The sequence below is a fragment of the Nycticebus coucang genome, chromosome 13 (assembly GCF_027406575.1).
Source record: "Nycticebus coucang isolate mNycCou1 chromosome 13, mNycCou1.pri, whole genome shotgun sequence".
Classification (NCBI taxonomy): domain Eukaryota; kingdom Metazoa; phylum Chordata; class Mammalia; order Primates; family Lorisidae; genus Nycticebus; species Nycticebus coucang.
The window spans coordinates 19,031,803-19,053,298 of NC_069792.1; the positions used below are offsets into that span (position 1 = coordinate 19,031,803).

The following is a 21,496-nucleotide window of genomic DNA, read 5'->3' on the forward strand; positions in this document are numbered from 1 at the left end:
GTTGTTATTTGGTCAACGATAGCAGGTCACAGGTGTTTTCTGATGGTATAAAAACTGCATTCATGCTAGCTTTCAGGAGACAATGTCATGGCATTTTCACTACGTGATCTTTTTTTTTTTCTTTAATAATTAGGTCTTATCTCCCCACCTCCAAATCATTAATGTGGCAGATGTGGGGGCGGTACTTTATTTAACTTCATTCAACAAACATTTACTGAGTACTTACTATGTACTGGGCACTGACCTTGGCCCTAGGAACATAAAAATAAATAAATCCCGGTCTCTGTGTGTAGGGCTTTCACATTCTAGTGTTCAAGATAGTGTAAATACTCATTCTCATAGTGTTCACTGCCCGTGCTAACTGGGTTAAGTACATGGTTGTAAATAGGGGTAACAGGTCACACAAAGCTGAGGGAGAGTCATCAGGGAGCGCGTCCTAGAGCTGGTTGTCCTGAAGGAGCTGGATGTGTAAGCGCAGCAGGTGGAGGGGGCTGTAGTAGGTTCACTCATGCAGGCGTGGGCTCTTCCCACGTGGTGCTTAGGACTGTGCCTGTAAATCGTTCCTCTGCTTCTGTCAGTGACAGTGAAGGCTGCAAGTGAGATCAAGGGATTTGTTAAGGAGGCACCAGTGTCACTCAGCCCTGATAGTTCCTAGAGCTGCTCTCTCTGAAGTTTCTAGTTTCCCAAGCTGAAGACCAGAGGATTAGGTTTTTATAGACTATGAGCAAATAGTAACTGGTCTTCATTAATTATTTTTATTTTGACATTATAACCTGTGGTCTGAGCAAATTTAATAATGAGAAATAGTTGAAAGTTTGTTCTTTCTTAATGTAAATTCCATGTATTTGAGCACAGTTGGCTAGCAGAGTGATAACACTGGTCTCTAGGATATGAGAGTTTCCTGCTATAGCAGGGAATGTTCCAAGCCCAGTAGGCTAAACTCTAAAATAATTCCATATGCAATTCCCTATTTCTGAAACTGATGGCAGAGAAATGTATGTGATTGTGTCCATTTAAGGGAAATGTAAATGAAATATTCATGAACATTTATGCGAAATCAAACTTTATAGGATTTATATAGAATCGTTGTAAGATGCAATAGAGACATCTGGTATTTAAAATATCTTTTTGAATCTACAACATTTTGTAGAATGAGTTTACTACAGTTTGTGTGTTTTTAAGGTTTAACTCGTTTTCTATACCAACATATACTTGGTCAAAAAATGTATTTATTATACATGGGAAGCACTCTGTAAACTTTGTAAAGGGATAAATAAGTAAAAGGTATAATTATTAGTTGATGATAAGAAAAAGCATTATTCCTCTGTAAAAGTGGTTGATTGGAAGGGAGAAATTAAACCCTGTTAGTTGAACTAGTAGAAGATAGTAAAATGATTGATTCTTGTTTTATTAAGGAATCTAGCATTAATATATGCTGATTAATATTTAATTTTTCACAGTTTAATTATATATTTGAGGATTTTTAAAAATGTATTTGGGGCGTCACCTGTGGCTCAAGGAGTAGGGCGCCGGTCCCATATGCCAGAGGTGGTGGGTTCAAACCCAGCCCCGGCCAAAAAAATAAAAAATAAAAAATAAAAATGTATTTGGCATATTATAGTGCACTACTTATAATTTTTTAAGTAGATCAAATATTTTCTGTAAGGTTACTTTAAATAGTGCTTACAAATTCTTGATGTCAAGTAGTTTAAGAGGGAATTAATACTCCTCAGAGAATAAAATATCCAACTTTGTATAATTTTAAGATATAACAATTTTAAGCACCTCTGAAATTGGAGTTCTAATTATAGAAGATATTGAATAAAATATCTGCTAAGTCACTTCAAGTAGTTTTCAATGTCAGATATAAGACGTACTCAAATATCGTAGCAATTGTTCTGACAATTAATGACCACAATGAATAAAATATTATAGACAATCTTCACGTATTTTTTTTTTTTTTTTTTTTGGTTTTTGGCCAGGGCTAGGTTTGAACCCGCCACCTCTGGCATATGGGACTGGCACCCTACTCCTTGAGCCACAGGTGCCGCCCCTTCACATATTTTTTAAAACATTAAAATAAATAATTTCCAAATAGGGAGTGACAACTTACAATCATAGAACATGAGATTTATAAAAACTTTCCTTTTTTGGAGACATAATCTCACTTTTGTCACCCTCGGCAGAGTGCTGTGGCGTCACAGCTCACAGCAACCTCCAGCTCTGGGGCTTAAGAGATTCTCTTACCTTAGCCTCCCAAGTAACTTGGACTACAGGTGACCACCACAACGCCGGGCTGTCTTTTTGTTGTAGTTGTCATTGTTGTTTAGCAGGCCCGGGACAGGTTCAAACCTGCCAGCCTTAGTATATGTTGCCAGCACCCTCACCACTGAGCATGGGCGCCGCCAGAATAATATAAGAATATTAATATGGAATTAGCACCTTTTAAAGATGAACATATTCAAATTTGTGCGATTTTAAGATATAACAATTTTAAGCACCACCGAAGTTAGAGCTCTATAAATTTAGATGTGATTGAATGAAACATCTTTCAGTTCACCTCACATTTAGTAGTTTGCATCTGTAAATATACAATATCCTAAGAAAATTCTAGTAATTAGACAAAGTATAATATACAAGTATACAAAGTATATATACAAGTATAATATAATGTACAAGATATAATATACAAGTAACCAAACCTTATAGAATATTTGCACATATAATTTATAAGTGTTCACTAAATGAATTAGTACAATTATAAAAACTGAGACCTCTTGAATATACATGAAGATATCCTACAGGTGCTAAATAATGTTTTCTTCCATGAAGCCGTGTGTTTGACTGTCAAGGTATATGAGATGCCCCCACATTAGGACTATCACCTGTCGTTAGGCATTCTAACTTCAGCTTGTTTCACTGCCGTCCTTGCCAGCACACATGCCACGTAAGTTCAGGTTGAAGTGTGGCCTGAGGAGTCAAATAGTGAATAGCACTGTGCAGGCATCCCCAGATGCAATGACAATGTTTCAGAAAAACCCTTTCAAATACACTCTTTGATTTATCAAAGATCATTCACCTGCTGTGTGAACAATACTGGTTCATATTAAGACACATTAACTGCCATGTAAATTGCATTTAACTCCTGCTAGTTTGGGGCCCAGAGCCTCGTGAAGCATGTATAACTCACACATACTTTTATCTTGGTGGGCCACATGGGCCTCAAGGAAAACATTTATTTTTTTCTATTGTGGCAGTGTGAGAAATAGTGGCTTATGTTTTCTAACTACCTTGACCTCTTGGGCTTTGAGAGAAAGGTGAATATAGGGAATGGTGACTTTATATGAGACCAAAATCTTTGTGAGTGTTGCCTCGGCTTTCAATTAGTTCACTGATTCATTCATAGGTTTATTAATTTCTCAAATGTGTATCTGTCACTTATAAAGTGCCTGTCTGCATGTTCCTAGAAGTTCAAATTTGAGCAAATACAGACGTATATTTGTTGTATTTGTAATGAAATGTTGACTACAGAAACTTGATTTTTTTAAATTTGGTTTGCATAAGAGTCATCTGGAGAGTTTTTTTAACTGCAAATTCCAGTGCTCTCTGCCTCCAATTTTTGGTTCATTAAATTTGAATAAAGCCCACAAATCCACTGTTTTGAATGGCACCCTCCCATCTTTCAAGAAACTGTTGCAGGTGGTCTAGTAAATATATTCAATGATTTCTTTTTGTTTGATGTAATATGAAGAGGAATAAAATAATAGGAAGTCTAATGTTCACCAATAAAAGAGCGTGGAATAGAAGTTTCTGAGTTAACCAGCCCTTTTAAGGTGTCTCCTAGAAACAACCAAAGAATCTTGCTAACAAGCTTTGGCTAGTCTGGTTTGTATTACCTTGTGTCTTTTTCTGACATATTCTGCACTTGAAACGTGAACTGCTTAGAGTCGGAAAATTACATACATTGTAAAATGGCTCTAGCATACGCTTGAGAAAATAGTTTCCTTTTGACCCATTTTTATCATATTATCCTATTAAAGCTTTATTTAGGACTCTCACTTAGCTTTTGTCAAACGTGACACATGGCTCCCTTTACTGCATTCTCGGTTTTGTGTTTGGAATTGGTGTTTCATTCTCGTCACCCTTCATTTTTGTTTCTTTTCAGCAAAATGTCAAAACATTTGCAAGTGATAACCAGGGCTTGATGCCGAAATTGCCGTTTACATTATTATAACCTTACATACCACCTGTACATATATATACACATATACATATGTGTGTGTGCATGTGATTTATTTTTATGGTGTTTAATAACAAATATTGCTTTTTTTCCTCTAAGAAAAAAAATTCTAATAGGAAAAGTAGAACAACAGACCAGAATAAAGTCAATTGTTTGAAAATAAAATCTAAGCCCATAAACAAATTATTGGCATTTGCCCTTCATCTAAATTGTATATCTGTCTGGAAATTCCTTTGAGAGACAGCTGTTTTCAATGTATTTGTGAGTAGGGTTGTTTAATATGTATTTATCACTTTAAATAAGTTATTAATTGTTTGGAACATACCGATACGAGTATAGAATAATAGGCTTTTTCATATTCATACCATAGCTCTTCACTGAATACTTTGTGAAGACAAAAGCTACCATGCGATATGGCATCTGGGATATGTAGCTTAAATACTTAGGGCCAAAATTGTAGGACTCGGCCCTCTTGCTAATTTAGTAACCTGAGCTACAAGTAACAACATTTGACCCTCCTATTCCACAGGGATGTTGTAAGGATAAACATTTCAGATATCTCTAAAAAAACTTTTAATTGTTTTTTTTTTCCCCATAGCTAATAGGAATATTTTTTCAAAGACAAGAAGATTTATATACAAAATTTTTCTTCCAAATAAATGTATTTCCTCTCACACACATGTATTTTGTATAGTTACAGGTTAAGGGTGAAAAAACTTTCTTTAGCTTTGAGAACATAGTAACAATTTATGTTTCATACAACACAGTAAAATTAAAGGCTTGACTAGATAGGAGGTAAAGCTACGTAAGTATTTGCCAGCCAAAATAAAATACAAAATACTGCATCCTTTAAAATGTGGATTATTTAATCAAGGGCAGACATTTAGGTGATTTGGTTAAGGATGTACAGCAAATTATTCCACTACCTTTAATTTTCTTTATATAAATGTATAATATCTGGGGGGAAAAGAAAAAATGTTTTCTGCATAGACACAAATCTCTGGTAGCAACAGTTGGGTTTGGGGCAAAAATGGGAAGGAGAAATGAGAAGATATAGAAAAATTAGAAGATTGTACCAAATGTTTATATGCTTCTGTGTAAAGTCATGAAAGTGTTGGAAAATCAATCTAAAGCTTTAAAACTCTTTCAGATTACACTGATAAATATGAAAATATTTAAAGCAGCACAATTTTGATGGTTTATATTGATTCATTGTATAAACAAAGCTTAAGTTGAAAAGCAATGTTATGTCTTACTAGGATTTTGTTGCTTTTGAAATAAACTTGCTCATTTCAAATACTTAATAAAATGTTGATGTTCTGCTTCAAGATGACTTGTTTAGCCATGGTAATGATTTACATATAATGTGAATTTTATGATCCAAGTAAGAGCCATTTGGAAATGGCATAAAATCATAACTTTATTGTATTTTTTTGGTTGAAAATGTGCAAAAAATGTAATTAATTTAGCAATTATTTGCCTTTTAACATCCAAAGCAATAGATATTAAAGAGGTAGTAAAACTTTTCCTACTGAATTGTTTAAAACTAATTCTGTAACTATAATAATGTATTTAGATTTTTATATTTCACTATATTACTGACAACTTATTTAAAGATCTCTAAATGGAAACCTTAAGATTATTAGTTACATACTGAATACATGTTAACAAAAAGAGTGGTAACAAAACTAATCAATTATTTTCAACATCTGAAAAATGATAGCTTTCTGAAGTAAAGTTCTATTCAAGATTAAAAAAATTATGAACATATTTTCAAAATCCCATATGTTAAACTGATTCTATATGTGAATTTCTTTTGAATGAAAATACTATGATTTTCTTTTTCAAATGTCTTATGTTCAGTGATTTCAGAGAGCAAATACCTTAATCACATCGTATATTCTTTTTAATTGCTTTAAAATATTAAATAGAAGAATATCAAGAAACATAATGGGAAAAATATGACAAAGTAAATTCAATCTAGTGATTTTATTTTATCTTTCACTTTTTTAGTTTCTGTAAAAAATAATCATCTTGAGTTCAATATATGATGAATTTGCTTATGTCAGAATATAAATTCCCTACATTTTATATAAAATGTTAATTTTTTTTTTTTTTTTGCAGTTTTTGGCTGGGGCTGGGCTTGAACCTGCCACCCCCGACCTATGGGGCCGGCGCCCTACTCCTTTGAGCTACAGGCGCTGCCCTAAAATGTTAATTTTTTAAAAAACATACTTTTTCAAGAATTACCAGAATGAGATTTGCTGGGCTATTTTTCATCTAGTATCTATTAACTGCTCTCATGTTTACTGTTAAATTGCTGACATTTATTTGGGGAGTCTGCATTTCAAAGAACCTATTGCAGAGTATTATTAATGTGGTAAAACAAAATTTAAATTAACCTGATGACATTAATTGCATAGAAGCCAGTATACCATAGTGTTACAAGTGATAACAGCATGAGCTTTGGAGATGGCCCTTGTTGCAAGTTTCACCACTGCTCCTATTTCTATGATTTAGACACAATAACTTTCTTCCTTTAAATATCATCCAATCATAATAAAAATGGGAGTAATAAATGGAGACTTTTGCTAAATTAAGTAAAATACTGCATGGAAAGCACTTGGTGTATCTGATAAAGAATCAGTGCTAGAAAAATATTTGTTACTTTAATTTAACACCTGTTCCACTCCTGTCTGCATCTAGCCCATGAATATTAGAGGATTTAAAAGAGGAAATCAGACCATAGAAATTTGGCTTTAGGGATTTAATATAAGTATCCACTCTAGACATGCTCCACGTATTTAGAAATTATTTCAACAGGTACTCTCTTCTTGATATATAGTCTGCCTTCTAATTTCTTCCTTTCTTTTAAAGACTACAGGCAACTTTCTAAAAAGATCATGTCTTATGAAGCTAGTTTTCCCTCATGTGTTAAAATTTTGGCTTTTCCATTGGGAGACCGTAAACTGATTTTAAGAGGGCACTATCATGTTCAATTTTTTCTAATAATTTGAACCAATTATTTTCAGCCATTGGAAATATTAATATTAAAATCAAAAGCTGAAACATATCTGATTTTCTTTTATATGTACACATAATTTGTTTTTGTCCCCAGGTTTCCTGTCTCCCTGATTTTGTAGTCATTCATGGACCCTCCCAGGGCCTTCTGTAGCACGGAGAAGTGGTATTGAGCTTGCTGGAACAGTGAGACTTCATCCCCATTTATCATGGGATTCCAATGTGCAGCATTTTAATACTAGCTCAAAGAAGTAAACATTTTCCAAAGGCTATGCGCCTTTTATATTATGATGCATTATTTTTCTTCGCACAATACGGAGAAACCACATATGATACCATAAGCAAAAATATTAAGAGACAAAAGGGGAGAAACCATTCTTTCCTTTCTTTTCTTTTCCAGGTTACACTCTGATGTTCTTATCTGCTCTTTATGGGCTTTGGACATTTACGATCTAGAACTTTCTCAGTTAGCGTTGTTAAAATATTTTGATACCATCCGAGTTGTACATCTTGGGGGCCGAAATATTTAGAGACATCTTTTATGGAAAATAGTTTTAAGATGGGAAACGCATCTCTATCTGTATATAGTCTGAATACAAAAGGACCAAACAAACACCAAGCAAACTCTATTTGGATAAGGAAAATTGAAAATGTGAGAGAAGTTATTCTCCAACATAAAAACTATTAACTGAGAGAAAAAAAATCTAAGCCTGTCGCAGCCCCTAGTGGCCCCTATGGTCCTGGACTCGATCGTCCCAGGAAGGAACCAGACGTCACACGGATTAGAAGTACAAGCTTGTACATTAAGATCGTGGGGCAAGCTTGTACTTCTAATCTGCGTCACGTCTGGTTCCTTCCTGGGGCGATCAAGTCCAGGACCATTAATGTACACAGCTATGATTTAATCATAATAATAATAATAAAAGAAGTACAAGCTTGCAGGAAGCGGGCTAACCTTGCTTGCAGGATAGCCCCGAGCAGCCTCCGCAGTAGCCTTTTATTGAGACAGTACAAGACAGGTGAGGGGAGTGTTGGACAATGAACGCGTGCCTAAGGATCGGCATGGGCTCAGCTCTTTCTCTGCAAGGAGCACCTGTGGACAAATCGCCTGAGGGTCCGTTCTCCAGCTGCAAATCATCTTGCTCAGGTCGTCTGGCTCTCAACATCCTCTACGTAAGCCCATGCATTAACAAAAAAAGCTCAAATCACAAAATTAGTATGACTTTTATAATAAAGTTCAGATTATTTGCTCATGAAGTTATTCCTTTTATTGACGAAAAACAAATGTGGTTGTTCCCTTAGAAATTCTGCATCTGTTTAAAACACAATTTCTAATCACAAAAGGTAACAACATAATATACACATTTATAAGTTCATTACTTTCTAAATTGTATTACTACTTTCTTAGTATCTAGGGGTTTAAATAATTTCTTAGATAACAAACAAAGCAAAGCAGAAAGAATTATAATATCTATATAGGGTCACTACTTATAATGGCTTCAAGATCTTAACTTTCTTAGTTACCTCTGTCACTTGCATGTTCAAATGGGCTTACTAGCAACACAATTTCATTGCCTAATACCTTCCTGATAAGCAGAATGTTTAGAAATTTGAACAAAGAACGATGCTTTTCTGAAAAACTGTTGGCATTTGTAAGTGAATATAGGCTAATTTCAGGGCTCTGTAGAGTTAACTCTTCTGAGATTCAAATTTCCATTAAAATAATATTTACTTTTTATTATTAAAAGATTAATATTCAATGTAAATACAGAGCAAAATGGCAGTACAGAGTAAAAATGAATAAATATTACCCTGAAGCAATTACTGTTGATGGTTCAGTGATGTTATGTTTTTATATGTAACATACATAGAATAGTTAACATCTACGTTCTGAGGCATCTACAAGGGACTTTGAAAAGTCAGACATTAGGAATAATGACGACACCCTGAATTAAGAGCCATGTTTAAGAATTAGGGAAAAATGAAAATAGATTCAGCTAAACAAAAAGTAAAATTGTACCTACAGAGGTGAAATGGATCTTCCTATAGAATAAAATTCAACATCCTTTAGAGGAGACAACGTAAGCAAGCCTCCTTACAAAGAATCACCCGTCATGCCGCTATATAATAAAACATTACTAGTTATGGCAAGGAGTAGGAACATGTGACCCCCAACTCAAGACAAAATGTACCAATAGAAACAGACCCTACAATGGGCAGATATATTAATTAGCTAACAAAGTTAGCTAACTTTTAAAAGTAATTAATTATGCATGCTATATGCATTTAAAGGAAAAGAACATAAGGAATAAACTGGTGGGAAATCTTGGCAGAGAAACTGAAGGTAAAAAAAGATCCAAAGAAAAGACTAAAAAACAAAAGTACAATATCTAAAATTTTAAAAATCACTACATAAGATTAACAGCTTCATTATGGCAGAAGGAAAGTCAGTGAGCTTGAAGATAAGTCAACAGAAATTGTTCACATTGAAGGAAAGGATTAAAGAAAAATGAAAACAAAAATTAAAAGAGCTTCAGTGGCTGGTGGAATAATATAAAATGACAAGACTTTATCAGAATTTAATAGAGAAGAGAAAGAGGGGAAAAGAAAAAAAGTATATTTTAAGAAATAATATACAAATTTTCCCACATATTTGGTAAAAAACCAGAGCATATAATGTAAGAAATTACAAAATATTAGACTCAGAAACCTATACCTAGCCATATTCTAGTCAAACTGCTAAAAATTAATTATAAATAGAAAAACATTCACAGAAAAGAGACAGTACATTAGTAGAACAATCATAAGATATCAGCTGATATCATATCAGAAATAAAAAGGCCAAGGCCAGTGGAGTAATAGCTTTGAAGTGCTTAAAGAAAATAAATGTCTTCCAGAATTCTACATCCAAGCAAAATATCCTTCAATAATAAGGGCAAAATAAGGACAATTCAGGTAAGCAAAATCTGAGAGAGTATGTCTTTGGCCAGATGTGCATTATAAAAACTATTGAGTCCTTCAGGCTAAAAAGAAATGATACCAGATGGAAAATAAGATCTCTGGAAAAGAATGAAGAACACAATAAATGGTAGTTTGTGAGTAAATATGTAAGACTATCTTTCTTTTTGATAATTTTCAAAAAGGCAATGCCTTAAAGCAAAAATACAAATAATGTAATGTGGTATTTATAATATACACAAAAGTAAAATAGCACAAGTATGAAAGTAAATGGAAAAAAAAGTAAATGGAATTACAGTGTTGTGTAGTTTCTATATTATTATAAGAAGCAATATTGAAAGTAGACTCTAAGAAATTAGGGATACATTTATTTAACCCCAAGAGCAATTACTAAAAAAACTACAGAGCACACACTCACACACCCACACATGCAACAAACACAGACGAAAAAATCCACAAAGGTTAAAGGTTTGTCAAAAAAGGAGCACATAAAATGGAATAGTAAAGAATGTTTGACGAAGGAGGAACCGAAGAACACGAAACAATTGGGGAAACAAAAACATAGCAAGATGGTAAACTTAGACCCAAACATAGTAATAGTGACGGTGTCAGTGGACTGCTCACACCAACCTCAAGGCAGAAACTCCGAGCCTGGAAAAACAAGACTTATATACGCTGACTGACTATATGATGTACAGTTTAAAAACCAGATGGGTTGAAAGTAACAGGTTGGGAAAGAGAATATGTACAAAAGTAAGCACAAGAAAATTGATAAAGCTTAATAATGAAAAGTAAATTTAACAGGAAGACATAACAGCCCATAAGGCATATGCATTTAAAACAGGATGTCAAAATACACAAAGTAAAAACTGATAGAACTAAAAAAAAAAAATAAAGGTAAGTAGATAGTAACAGCTGGGTTTTTAAACACTTGTCTCTCAACAAGTGATAGAAAAAGTAGAGAAAAATCAGTAAGGATATAGAACAAGAATATCACCACTAACTATAGATTGGAATTTGTAGTACATTATACTCAAAGCCTGCAGAATATACATTCTTTCTAAGTGTAGATGAAATGTTCATCAAAATAGGCCATATATTGGGTCAACCTCCCATGTTCTGATCACAACATGATTAAATTAGAAATCAATCATTATGACATTTAGGAAAGATTCTAAATCACACACCTCTTCATAACACATTAGGCCAAAGAAAAATCAAAAGAAAGCTTAGAAAATAATTCAAACTAAATGTAATGAAAATACAACAGGTGATATTTGGGGAGTCGATAGCTAAAACAGTGTTTAAATTAAGGGAAACTCAGAGATTTAAGCAAGGAAGTTTTAAAATCATTTTGTGTTTGACCAAGTTTGTTTCTTAAAAAGCTACAAAAGGAATGCAAATAAGTAGAAGGAAGAAATGTTTCAGATAGGATGAATCAATGAAATAGAAGAAAATCTGGCAAAACACATCATACCAGATATAAAACAAGAAGAAATATTATAGTACAGCCTAATAGTTCTATGTATGTGAAAAATATTCAGTTCGTAAGCAAAATGCTTTGCAGAAGGAAGGCTCCAGGTTTACGTGGTTTCATTGGTGAATTCTATCAAATATTTAGGGAAGAAATAATGACAGGTGTAACAAATTCAGAAAACAGAAAAGAGGGAACACTTCTCAGATTATTTTGAGAGCAGCATAGGTGATGCTAAAACTTGACCAAAACATTTTTAAAAAGAAAAGAAAATTACTCCTTCTAAACATAGCTATTTATTGTTATTAAAATATTATTAAATTAATCTTTACCCCTATACAATCTCAAAAGTCCTAATGAGCTTCTTTTGTAAAAAGAAATGGACAAGCTAATTCTAAAACTTGAATGGAAGTCATGACTTTGGCTCAAATTATCTAAAGAGAGAACAATAGAATCAGTGGAATTATAGTATCTGATTACAAGACTAACCCTAAGGCAATAATAATCAAGAGAATGTGGTATATTGACTTAAGGGTAGACAGATTAGTGGCCTGGATTGCAGTCCAGGAACAGATACACACATGGAGTCAATTAGTTTTTTAAAAAGGCAACAAGGCAACTTGATACAGAAAGGAAAATATTTTCAACCACTGGTGCTGGAACAATTGGACACATGTAAAGAAAAAGAATGGACTTTGACCTTCTACTTCATGCCATAACAAAAATTACTTTGAGAAGAATATAAAAACATAAACGCAAAGAGTTTAAAACTTCTAGAAGAAAATGTAGAATAGATTCACAACCTTGGAGCAGGGAAAGTTGTTAGTAGTAACAAAAATTACTAAGCACCAAAGGAAAAATTTGATGTAGACCTAATTAAAATTACAAATTTCTCTTCAAAAAATTGAAAGAATGTAAGAAGAATAGTTAAGGCATGTCGCTCACTGACTGGAAGAAATACAACATATGTATGTCATATAAGCAACAGAGATGACAAAAATGTGTATCTAGAATATATACAGAACTCCTGCAAATCAGTTTTTAAAAAGGACAAATAATTTAATAAAAAAAGGCAAAGGTCTTCACAAAAGAAGTTGAACAAATGGGAAATTAACTCATGAAGAATGTTGCACCTGCTTAGCCATCAGGGAAATGCAAATTAAAGCAACATTGAACTACCACCGCAAACCTCCTAAATGGGTAAATTACCTAAATGGGTAAAATTAAATACCATCAACACCAAATGTTGCCAAGGATGCGAAGGAGCTGGAATTCTCAAATGTTGCTAAAGGGAATGGAAAATCTTAAACTTGCTTTGAAGGAAATGTCTGCCATAAAGTTCAATATGCACTTACCCTATGACCTAGCAATTCCTAGATATTTTCCCAGTGGACATAAAATATATGTTCACTAAAATGTTGGCATAAGAAAGCAATTTTACTCAAAATAACCTGAACTCAAAACAATCTAAATGTCAAATCATCAAGAGAACACATAAACAAATTGTGGCATATTCGTACAATATAATATTATTGAACAATATAAGTGATTTAATTATTGATTCATGTAATATTAATGAATCCCATTGCTATCAACTTATTTGTGTCCCCCCTAAATTCGTATGTTAATGCCCTAACCCTAATATAATTGTATTTAGAGATGGGGCTGAGGGCTTTTAGAATATAACTAAGATTAAATGAGGTCAGAAGAAAAAAAAAAAAAAGAGGTCATAAGGGTGGGGTCCTAAACCAATAAAATAGGTGGTCTTTTTAAGAAGAGGAAAAGAGAAATCTTTTTCTTTGCACAGGGAGGAAACTACACTTGAGGACCGAGTAAGAAAGTGGCCATCTACAACTCAGGCGAAGAGCCTTCACCAGACGCTTACCCTGTTGGCACCTTGATCTTATATTTTGAGCCTCCAAAACTGTGATAATATAAATGTCTGTTGTTGAAGCTACCCAGTCTTTGGTATTTTGTTAAGGTACCATGAGCTAATAAGACACTCATAAAGATACTGAACAAAAGAAACCAGACACAAATGATTACATACTATATAAATTCAATCAAAGAAGCACAAGAACAGGCAAAACTAATCTACAGTGATAGAAATCAGAACAGGTGGGGGGTGAGGGATTGACTCCATATTGGTGCAAAGAAACTTTCTGGAGTAATAGAAATATTTTATATCTTTTGGTCACACAATTAAGTTCATGAACTCATTCTAGAAAAAATGCCGCATACTATATTGCTGAATACAGATACCTTCAAGGTACCCTCCTTGGGAAGCTCTGCACTGATGCCAGTGCCTAGTCCACCTTTCAAAGCAATTTTTGAACTCTTTATCTAGAATGATTACCATCAGAGCTATCATCGTACAAAGTCTGACAATTTAGTTTGTAAACTCATCCTAGAACAAGTGCTACATAGCTCACTGCTGAACATCACTACAGTCACCAAATGACCAAAGGGAGTACTTTGACGGTGATTGTAATGATATTCAGCAATGAGGTATGTAGCACTTTTTCTAGGATGAGTTTGCAACTTAATTGTCCCACCTCCTACACTGATGTCTCTGATGGTCATTCCAGAGAATGAGTTCCAAGTGCTTTAAAGGTGTACTAGGTGCTGGCATCAATGCATAGCTTCCCAAGGGGGTTACTCATCAAAATTCATAACATTGTACACTTAATATTGTGCATTTCACTGTACATTTTACTTCTAAAAAATAAAATAATAATGTCCATGTATAAGGAATCAGAGATGCATAATGTTACATCATGAGCAAATACTAGGAGTCAAAATAAAATTTGATATTTTGTGCACTTTCTGAAATAAATGATAACAATGTTGAAATCTGCAACTATAATAGGGGATTCATCTAGGTAGTATCTGTAATAGTGGAACATCTCCTTGCTGTTAAATCAGTTTTTATCTTGTGTGTTCTGTGCTCTGATGTTAGGCACATAAATATTAAGAATCATTATGTCTTCATGAAGAATTGACCCTGTTATAGTTATGAAATGTTCCTCTTTATCCTTAATAGCTTTTGTTCCTCTGAGGTTTGCTCTGTCTGAAATTAATTTAGCCAATCCATTTCTCATTTGATTAGTGTTAGCATGGTATATTTTTTCCCTCCCATTTACTTTTAATCTTTGTGGATCTTTGTATTTAAAGAGATAACATATAGTTAGATCTTTGATTACTCTGAAAATCTCTGTATTTTAATAAGTGTCTAAACCATTAATGTTTAAAGTAATTATTGATATAGTTGGATTAATATCTACCATATTTGTTCCTGTTTTCTAGTCGTTGTTCTTGTTCTTTGTTCCTATCATGTCTTCCATTCTTTTTCTACCTTTGAGGTTTTACGTGAGCATGTTATAGGATTCCATGTTTTTCTCCTTTCTTGGTATATCAATTATACTTCTTTTTACTTTTTTTAGTGGCTTCCATATAATTTTCAGTATGTAGTGATAAGCACTCAAGTTTACTTTCAAATGACACTATACAGCAGATAGTGCCCCTCTGTCCCTCATATCATTACTGTCATTTATCTCATATGTACACAAGCACATACATGTATGTGTATACACACACACACACACACAAGCATACATTGTTATTACTTTGAATGGTTACCTTTTGGATTAAATACGACTAACAAAAATAAACATTTTTTATTTTACTTTCACTTATTTGCTTATGCTCTTCTTTAGGTACATTCAAGTTTCTGATTTGTATCATTTTTCCATCTTTCTGAAAAATTTCTTTTTAACATCTGCTGAAAACAAACTTTTTGAGTTTTTATTTGCCTGGGAAAATCTTTATTATTTTAGTTTTAGGGGATAATGTTACAGGATTCTAGTTTGGTGGGCTTTTTCCCCTCCCTTTCTCCATGGTTTGAGTAGTTCACTCTACTCTCTTCTTGCTTGTCTTGTTTTGGATGAGAAGTTGGAAGTAATTCTTTGCTCCCTATGAGTAGATTTTTTTTTTGTTTTGTTTTTTTGAAAGTTATTCTTTTTCTTTGATTTTCTGCAGTTTGCATATAATATAGCTAGGTGCAGTTTTATTGACATTTATCCAGCTCGATATTTTCTGAACTTTCTACATCTGTAGCTTTGTGTGACATTAATTTGGGTAAATTCTCAGTTATTATTGCCTCAAAAAGATTACTTCTGCTCTTTTCTTTCTTCTCTTTTCGTAATTCCTATTATACATAATGTTGTAACTTATATATGAACATAGTTCATACAGTTCATAGACATTCTGATCATTTTTTTAAATTATTTTTTCCTTTACATTTCTGTTTTATAAGTTTTTAAATAACCTCAAGCTCAAAGATTCTTCCCTCAGCCATGTCCACTCTACTAATGAATCTTCAAAGGCATTCTTCTTTTTTTGTATAATATTTTTGATTGCTAGTATTTCTTTTTGATTCTTGCTTAGAATTTTCATCTCAGTTCTTTCCTTGTTGATCTGTTCTTGTATGCTGTTGACTTTATCCCTTGAAGCTGACAGCATATTAATCACAGTTTAAAAGAATTTTAGTCTGATAATTCCAACATCCTTGCCATACCTGAATCTGGCTCTGTTTCTTGCTCTCACTCTTTCTCTTCAAAGTAATTTTTTTGTTTGTTTTTGTCTTTTAGTATGTCTTGTAACTTTTTCCTGATAGCCAGACATGATGTACTGGATAAAAGGAACTGTGGTAAATAGGCCTTTAGTAATAATGTATTGGTAAAATGTGAGAGGGGATGGGAGAGGAATGGCTCTAGAGCCTGACTTGGGTCTTTGTCTTTTAGTGAATTGTGTTTCTGGATTTTGGATTTCACAAGTGCTTCTCAGTTCTCACCACCACCTTGCCTTAGGAAAATAAGGACATGTAGAGATAAACTCTTACGTTTTCCTCTAAGGGTTTATTGTTTCAACTCTTAAGTTTAATTGTATGATCCGTTTTGAATTCATTTTCGTTTTCGTGTGTGGTGTGAAGTGTAGGTCCAATTTCGTTGTTCTGTATGTGGATATCCAGTAGTCCCAGCACCAGTTCCTCAAAGACAAATGTTCTTATTGAATTTGGTTGGCACTCTTATTGAAAATCAGTTAATCACAAATGTATGGGTTGGTTTCTGGACTCTTTTTTTAGTAATCTATACATCTGTCTTTATGGAAGTACCACACCATCTTAATTTCTCTGGCTTTATGATATGTTTTCAAACTGGGAAGTGTGAATCCTCCAACTCTGTTCTTTGTAAAATTTATTTTCCTGACATTTTTACATAAGTTTTAGGGTCAAATTGTTAATTTCTACAAAAAAAAATCTGAAATTTTAATAAGGATTTTGTTGAATCTGTAGATCAGCTCAGGAAGTACTGCCTACACCATGTACTCTGATCCACAAACATGGGCTGTCATTCCAATTACCTAGATTTTTAATTTTTCAACAGTATTTTATAGTTTGTCAGAGTAAAACTTTTGTACTTTTTTGTTAGATTTATTCCTAAGTATTTCATTCTTTTTTATGCTACTGTCAATAGAGTTGTTTCTTAATTTCCTTTTTGGATTTTTCATGAAAGTGTATAGAATAGAATTGATTTTTGTATATTTCTTTTTTTTTGTTTTTGTAACTCTGCCATCTTGCTGAATGTTTGTAATAGGTTCTTTTAAGTGATTCTTTAGGATTTTCTATATAAAGGCCATATAATCTGCAAATATAGTTTATCTTCTTCCTATCTAACCTGGATGCCTTTATATTATTTTCTTGCCTAACTGTCCTACTTGAAAGCTCCAGTAAAATGTCAAAGAAAAGTCACTAACACATTCAGTCTTTAAACATTAAGTTTCTGTTAGCTGCAGATTTTTTGTAAACTCCCTTTATCAGTCTGAGAAAGTTCTCTTTTATTCGTAGTTTGTTAAGTTGTGGTTATTATTTGTTTTTCAAAAAATGTGTCAGATATTAGTCAAATGTAGCATCTATCGAGATGATCCTGTAGTTTTTATCCTTTATTCTATGAATATAGTATATTGCACTAATATTTTATATATATGTTATATCAGTATTGTATTTCTGGGATAAATCCCTCTTGTCGTGTTGATACTTTTTTTTACATGTTGCTGAGCCTAAGTTTATTAATATTCTGATGAGGATTTTTGTGTCTATGTCAAGAGGTACCGCTTTTTCATTTTCTTTCATGTCTTTATCTGGCTTTGGTATCATATAATATGATTCTCATAAAATGAATTAGAAAGCATTTCTTCCACTCTTATTTTCTGAAAGTGTTTGTGAAACACTAGAATTAATTCTTTCAATGATTGGCAGAATTCTCCAATGAAACTTTAAAATCACTAGTTCAATCTGTTTACTTGCTATAAGTCTATTCAGATTTTATATTTTTTCTTTAGTTAGTATTGGTAGCTTGTGTCTTTCTTCAAATCTATCCGTTTCATCTATGTTATCTAATTTGTTGACATATTTCTTATTTCTGTAAAGTTTGTAGTGATGCCTTGTTTCTTTTTCATAAATTTGTTATTTAAGCTTTCTCCCTTTTTTCTCAGATTAGCTAAATTTTTTGTTATATTTAAAAAAAATGGTTTCATTGATTTTCTCTGCTTATATTTTTGATTATAAAGTAATAAATATGCCTATTCCATGATAAAACCAACGTTTTTGAGAAGTGTAAAGTTATAGGAAACTTTCCTGGGTTTACCTCTAGAAAGATGTTAAAATGATGGGGGAAATTTAAATTCCATTAAGATTTTAAAAAAGATATTGCATACTGAGCTACACATCGTATCTCAAGAATCTCTTAAAGTTTTTGTTTCCTGTGAGTGCCTCAAGACAAATGGATTAATAAACTGGAGAACATGAATTAAAAATAACTACAATGTTATCATCTAAACTAATATTTTAAAGCTTTTATATTTTCGTGACTATGGAAAGTTAACATTTATATGTCAAAAGTTTGAGGCAGTTCATATATAATTTTAGTTTAAATTTTTCAATAAGGTCTATATTGAAATTGCCACCCCTATTAACAATATAAAGTAAAACAGCACATGTATTAATGTAAAGGTTGTGATAAATTAGCTGCTGGTCTTCTATGAGAAATTTTGCTTTGAATTAAGTTTTGTGCATGACCCTGGCCTTAGTCTATTTTTAACAGTTTCCTTGGGGCGGCGCCTGTGGCTCAAAGGGGTAGGGCGTTGGCCCCCTATGCTGGAGGTGGTGGGTTCAAACCCAGCCCCGGCCAAAAGAAAAAAAAACCCAAAAAACAGTTTCCTTAATTCTTTTAGGTATTTTGTAACTAATCTGCATCTGAATAGAGATTCGATTTAATTAAGTTTATTTCAAAGAAACTTGCCAGTTTTGGTAAACAGTAACTCCTGTTTTATATTTCAATCATTATTTATGGTCCTTAACATAATCGTATTGCATTTTAAAAATAACATTAAGATTTTAACTTTTTATAGCATATTAAGCATACGAGTTAACACCATACTAAGTGTTTTATAGGCATTATCACGTTTAATTTTCCTAATAACCTAGAAAGTAATTGATACCACTCTTGTTTCACCAACAAGGCAAATGAGGCTTAGAGAGATCTAATGACTTGGACGAGGTCATACGTCTGGTTATTGGCAGATCTAGGATCCAAATGCAGTATAAGGAAACATAGCCTGAAATTACACACACACATGTGTAATCTTTTTAAAATTAATTTATGTGTAGTATTTCTGTGCCATTATATTATTAGTCTTGTCAAAAGACTACAGGTGGCTGATGTATGTTTTAAAATCCAAGATTTGTCCTCTAACTCAGGCCTTTACTCTGTTTACATTTATTATGAATTTGGAAACATTTAGCTTTATTTTGGAATGTCTTTTTTATGTTTAAATTTTGTATACTTTTTCACTTTTAAAAAAGTTTCCAAGCCTTAATACTCTATTTTCTCTACTCTGCTGATTTTTATTGTGTTGTAAGTTTTAGTGAGTGATCTAAAAAGGGTAACAGGGTATCGTGAAGAAAGTAAGTTTTGGAGACGGAATGCCACGATGTAAGCTCCCAAGTTCACTGCTTAGCATTTGTCCACCTTGGGCATGTTATTTTAGCTTCTCTTCCTTTAAGTTTCCTCCTCAGCAAAAGAGGGACACCACTCAGAAGGATTATTGTGAGGCTTAAAGGAGAAAATACATGTGGAATAGAGCTTGATGCATAAGAACAGAACGCATTTTGTGTTTGCTGTTTTCTACCTTTCCTTTTTCTTTTAGCTTTTATTTATTTTATTTTATTTTTTTATTGTTGGGGATTCATTGAGGGTACAATAAGCCAGGTTACACTGATTGCAATTGTTAGGTAAAGTCCCTCTTGCAATCATGTCTTGCCCCCATAAAGTGTGACACACACCAAGGCCCCACCCCCCTCCCTCCGTCCCTCTTTCTGCTTCCCCCCCATAACCTTAATTGTCATTAACTGTCCTCATATCAAAATTGAATACATAGGATTCATCCTTAATCTGGTGAGATGCATGCATTCTACTTAGATTCTTTAACATTTTTAATATACATTTTTTGTCCTCCAACTCTAGCCTTCTCTTTAGCAAGCCTAAGATTTTAGAACACTCTTATGCTATTAATTTTCTACCACCCAATCCATTTTTTGTTTGATTTCTAGACTTTTAATTCTACCCTATATTTAAATGCCCCCAAAGTTCATCAGTGTTTGCTTTTACAACAGTGCCTTTTAAAATTTGCCAACGTGTTTTCCATTGTTTTTGCTCATTTCTGCTCATTCTATTCCTTCTTTCTGGATTTAATTTTCTTCTTTCTGAAGAAGATCCTTTAATCGCTTATTCTTTTAAGGGCCTCATTAATTATGCTAATTATTAAATGATAGCTAAATTAGATGTAGACTTCTAAAATTATGGTAATCTCTCATGAGGATTTTGAAGACATTATTTGATGAAGTCAGCTTGTCTTTTCTATGGACATACTATGCCCTTCCTTTTCAGTGACTCTTGAGATTTTTTTTTTTTTTTTTAATAGAGACAGAGTCTCACTGTACCGCCCTCGGGTAGAGTGCCGTGGCATCACAGGGCTCACAGCAACCTTTAACTCTTGGGCTTATGCGATTCTCTTGCCTCAGCCTCCCAAGCAGCTGGGACTACAGGTGCCCGCCACAATGCCCGGCTATTTTTTTTTTGTTGTTACAGTTTGGCCAGGGCTGGGTTTGAACCCACCACCCTCGGCATATGGGGCCGGCGCCCTACTCACTGAGCCACAGGCGCCGCCCGAGATTTTTTTTTTCTATCTTCCATGTTTCTTAATCTCTATGTCAAATATTTTTCAAAGGAAAATCTAACTGTGAAATGTTTCAAACATACAAAAAATTATAAAAAACAATCAGATCTAATATACAATATTAAATTTACATATGTCAACTTTTTGTCCTATTTGCTCTAAATAATTTTTAAGCAAAATAATTTCAGAGATAAAGGCAAGTCTTCTATTTCAGTCCCTGCCTTCTCTAGAGGTAACTACTGTAGTGAAGTAGGTTTTTAAACTTTGATTCCATGGTTTTACATGATCAGGTTTGTACTGAAAATAATGTACATTTTAAAATTTACATCTATGGTATTAAATTGTACATACAATTTGAATAACTATTCAGTTTCAGTTGTATATAACTATTCTTTTCAGTTAATTATATCTTGGAAATTTATTCATGTGGAGACATACAGGGTCTAGTTCATTCAGTTTAGCTGCTGCTTCCATTCTATTGTATGAATATATCAAAATCTATTTATCGA

At 33.2% G+C, this 21,496-nt stretch overlaps 1 protein-coding gene across 1 annotated transcript in view; it reads left to right on the plus strand.

The window, feature by feature from the left end:
* Nucleotides 1-21,496, plus strand: part of C13H8orf34 (chromosome 13 C8orf34 homolog) — a 408,836-nt gene that overhangs the window by 162,607 nt on the left and 224,733 nt on the right.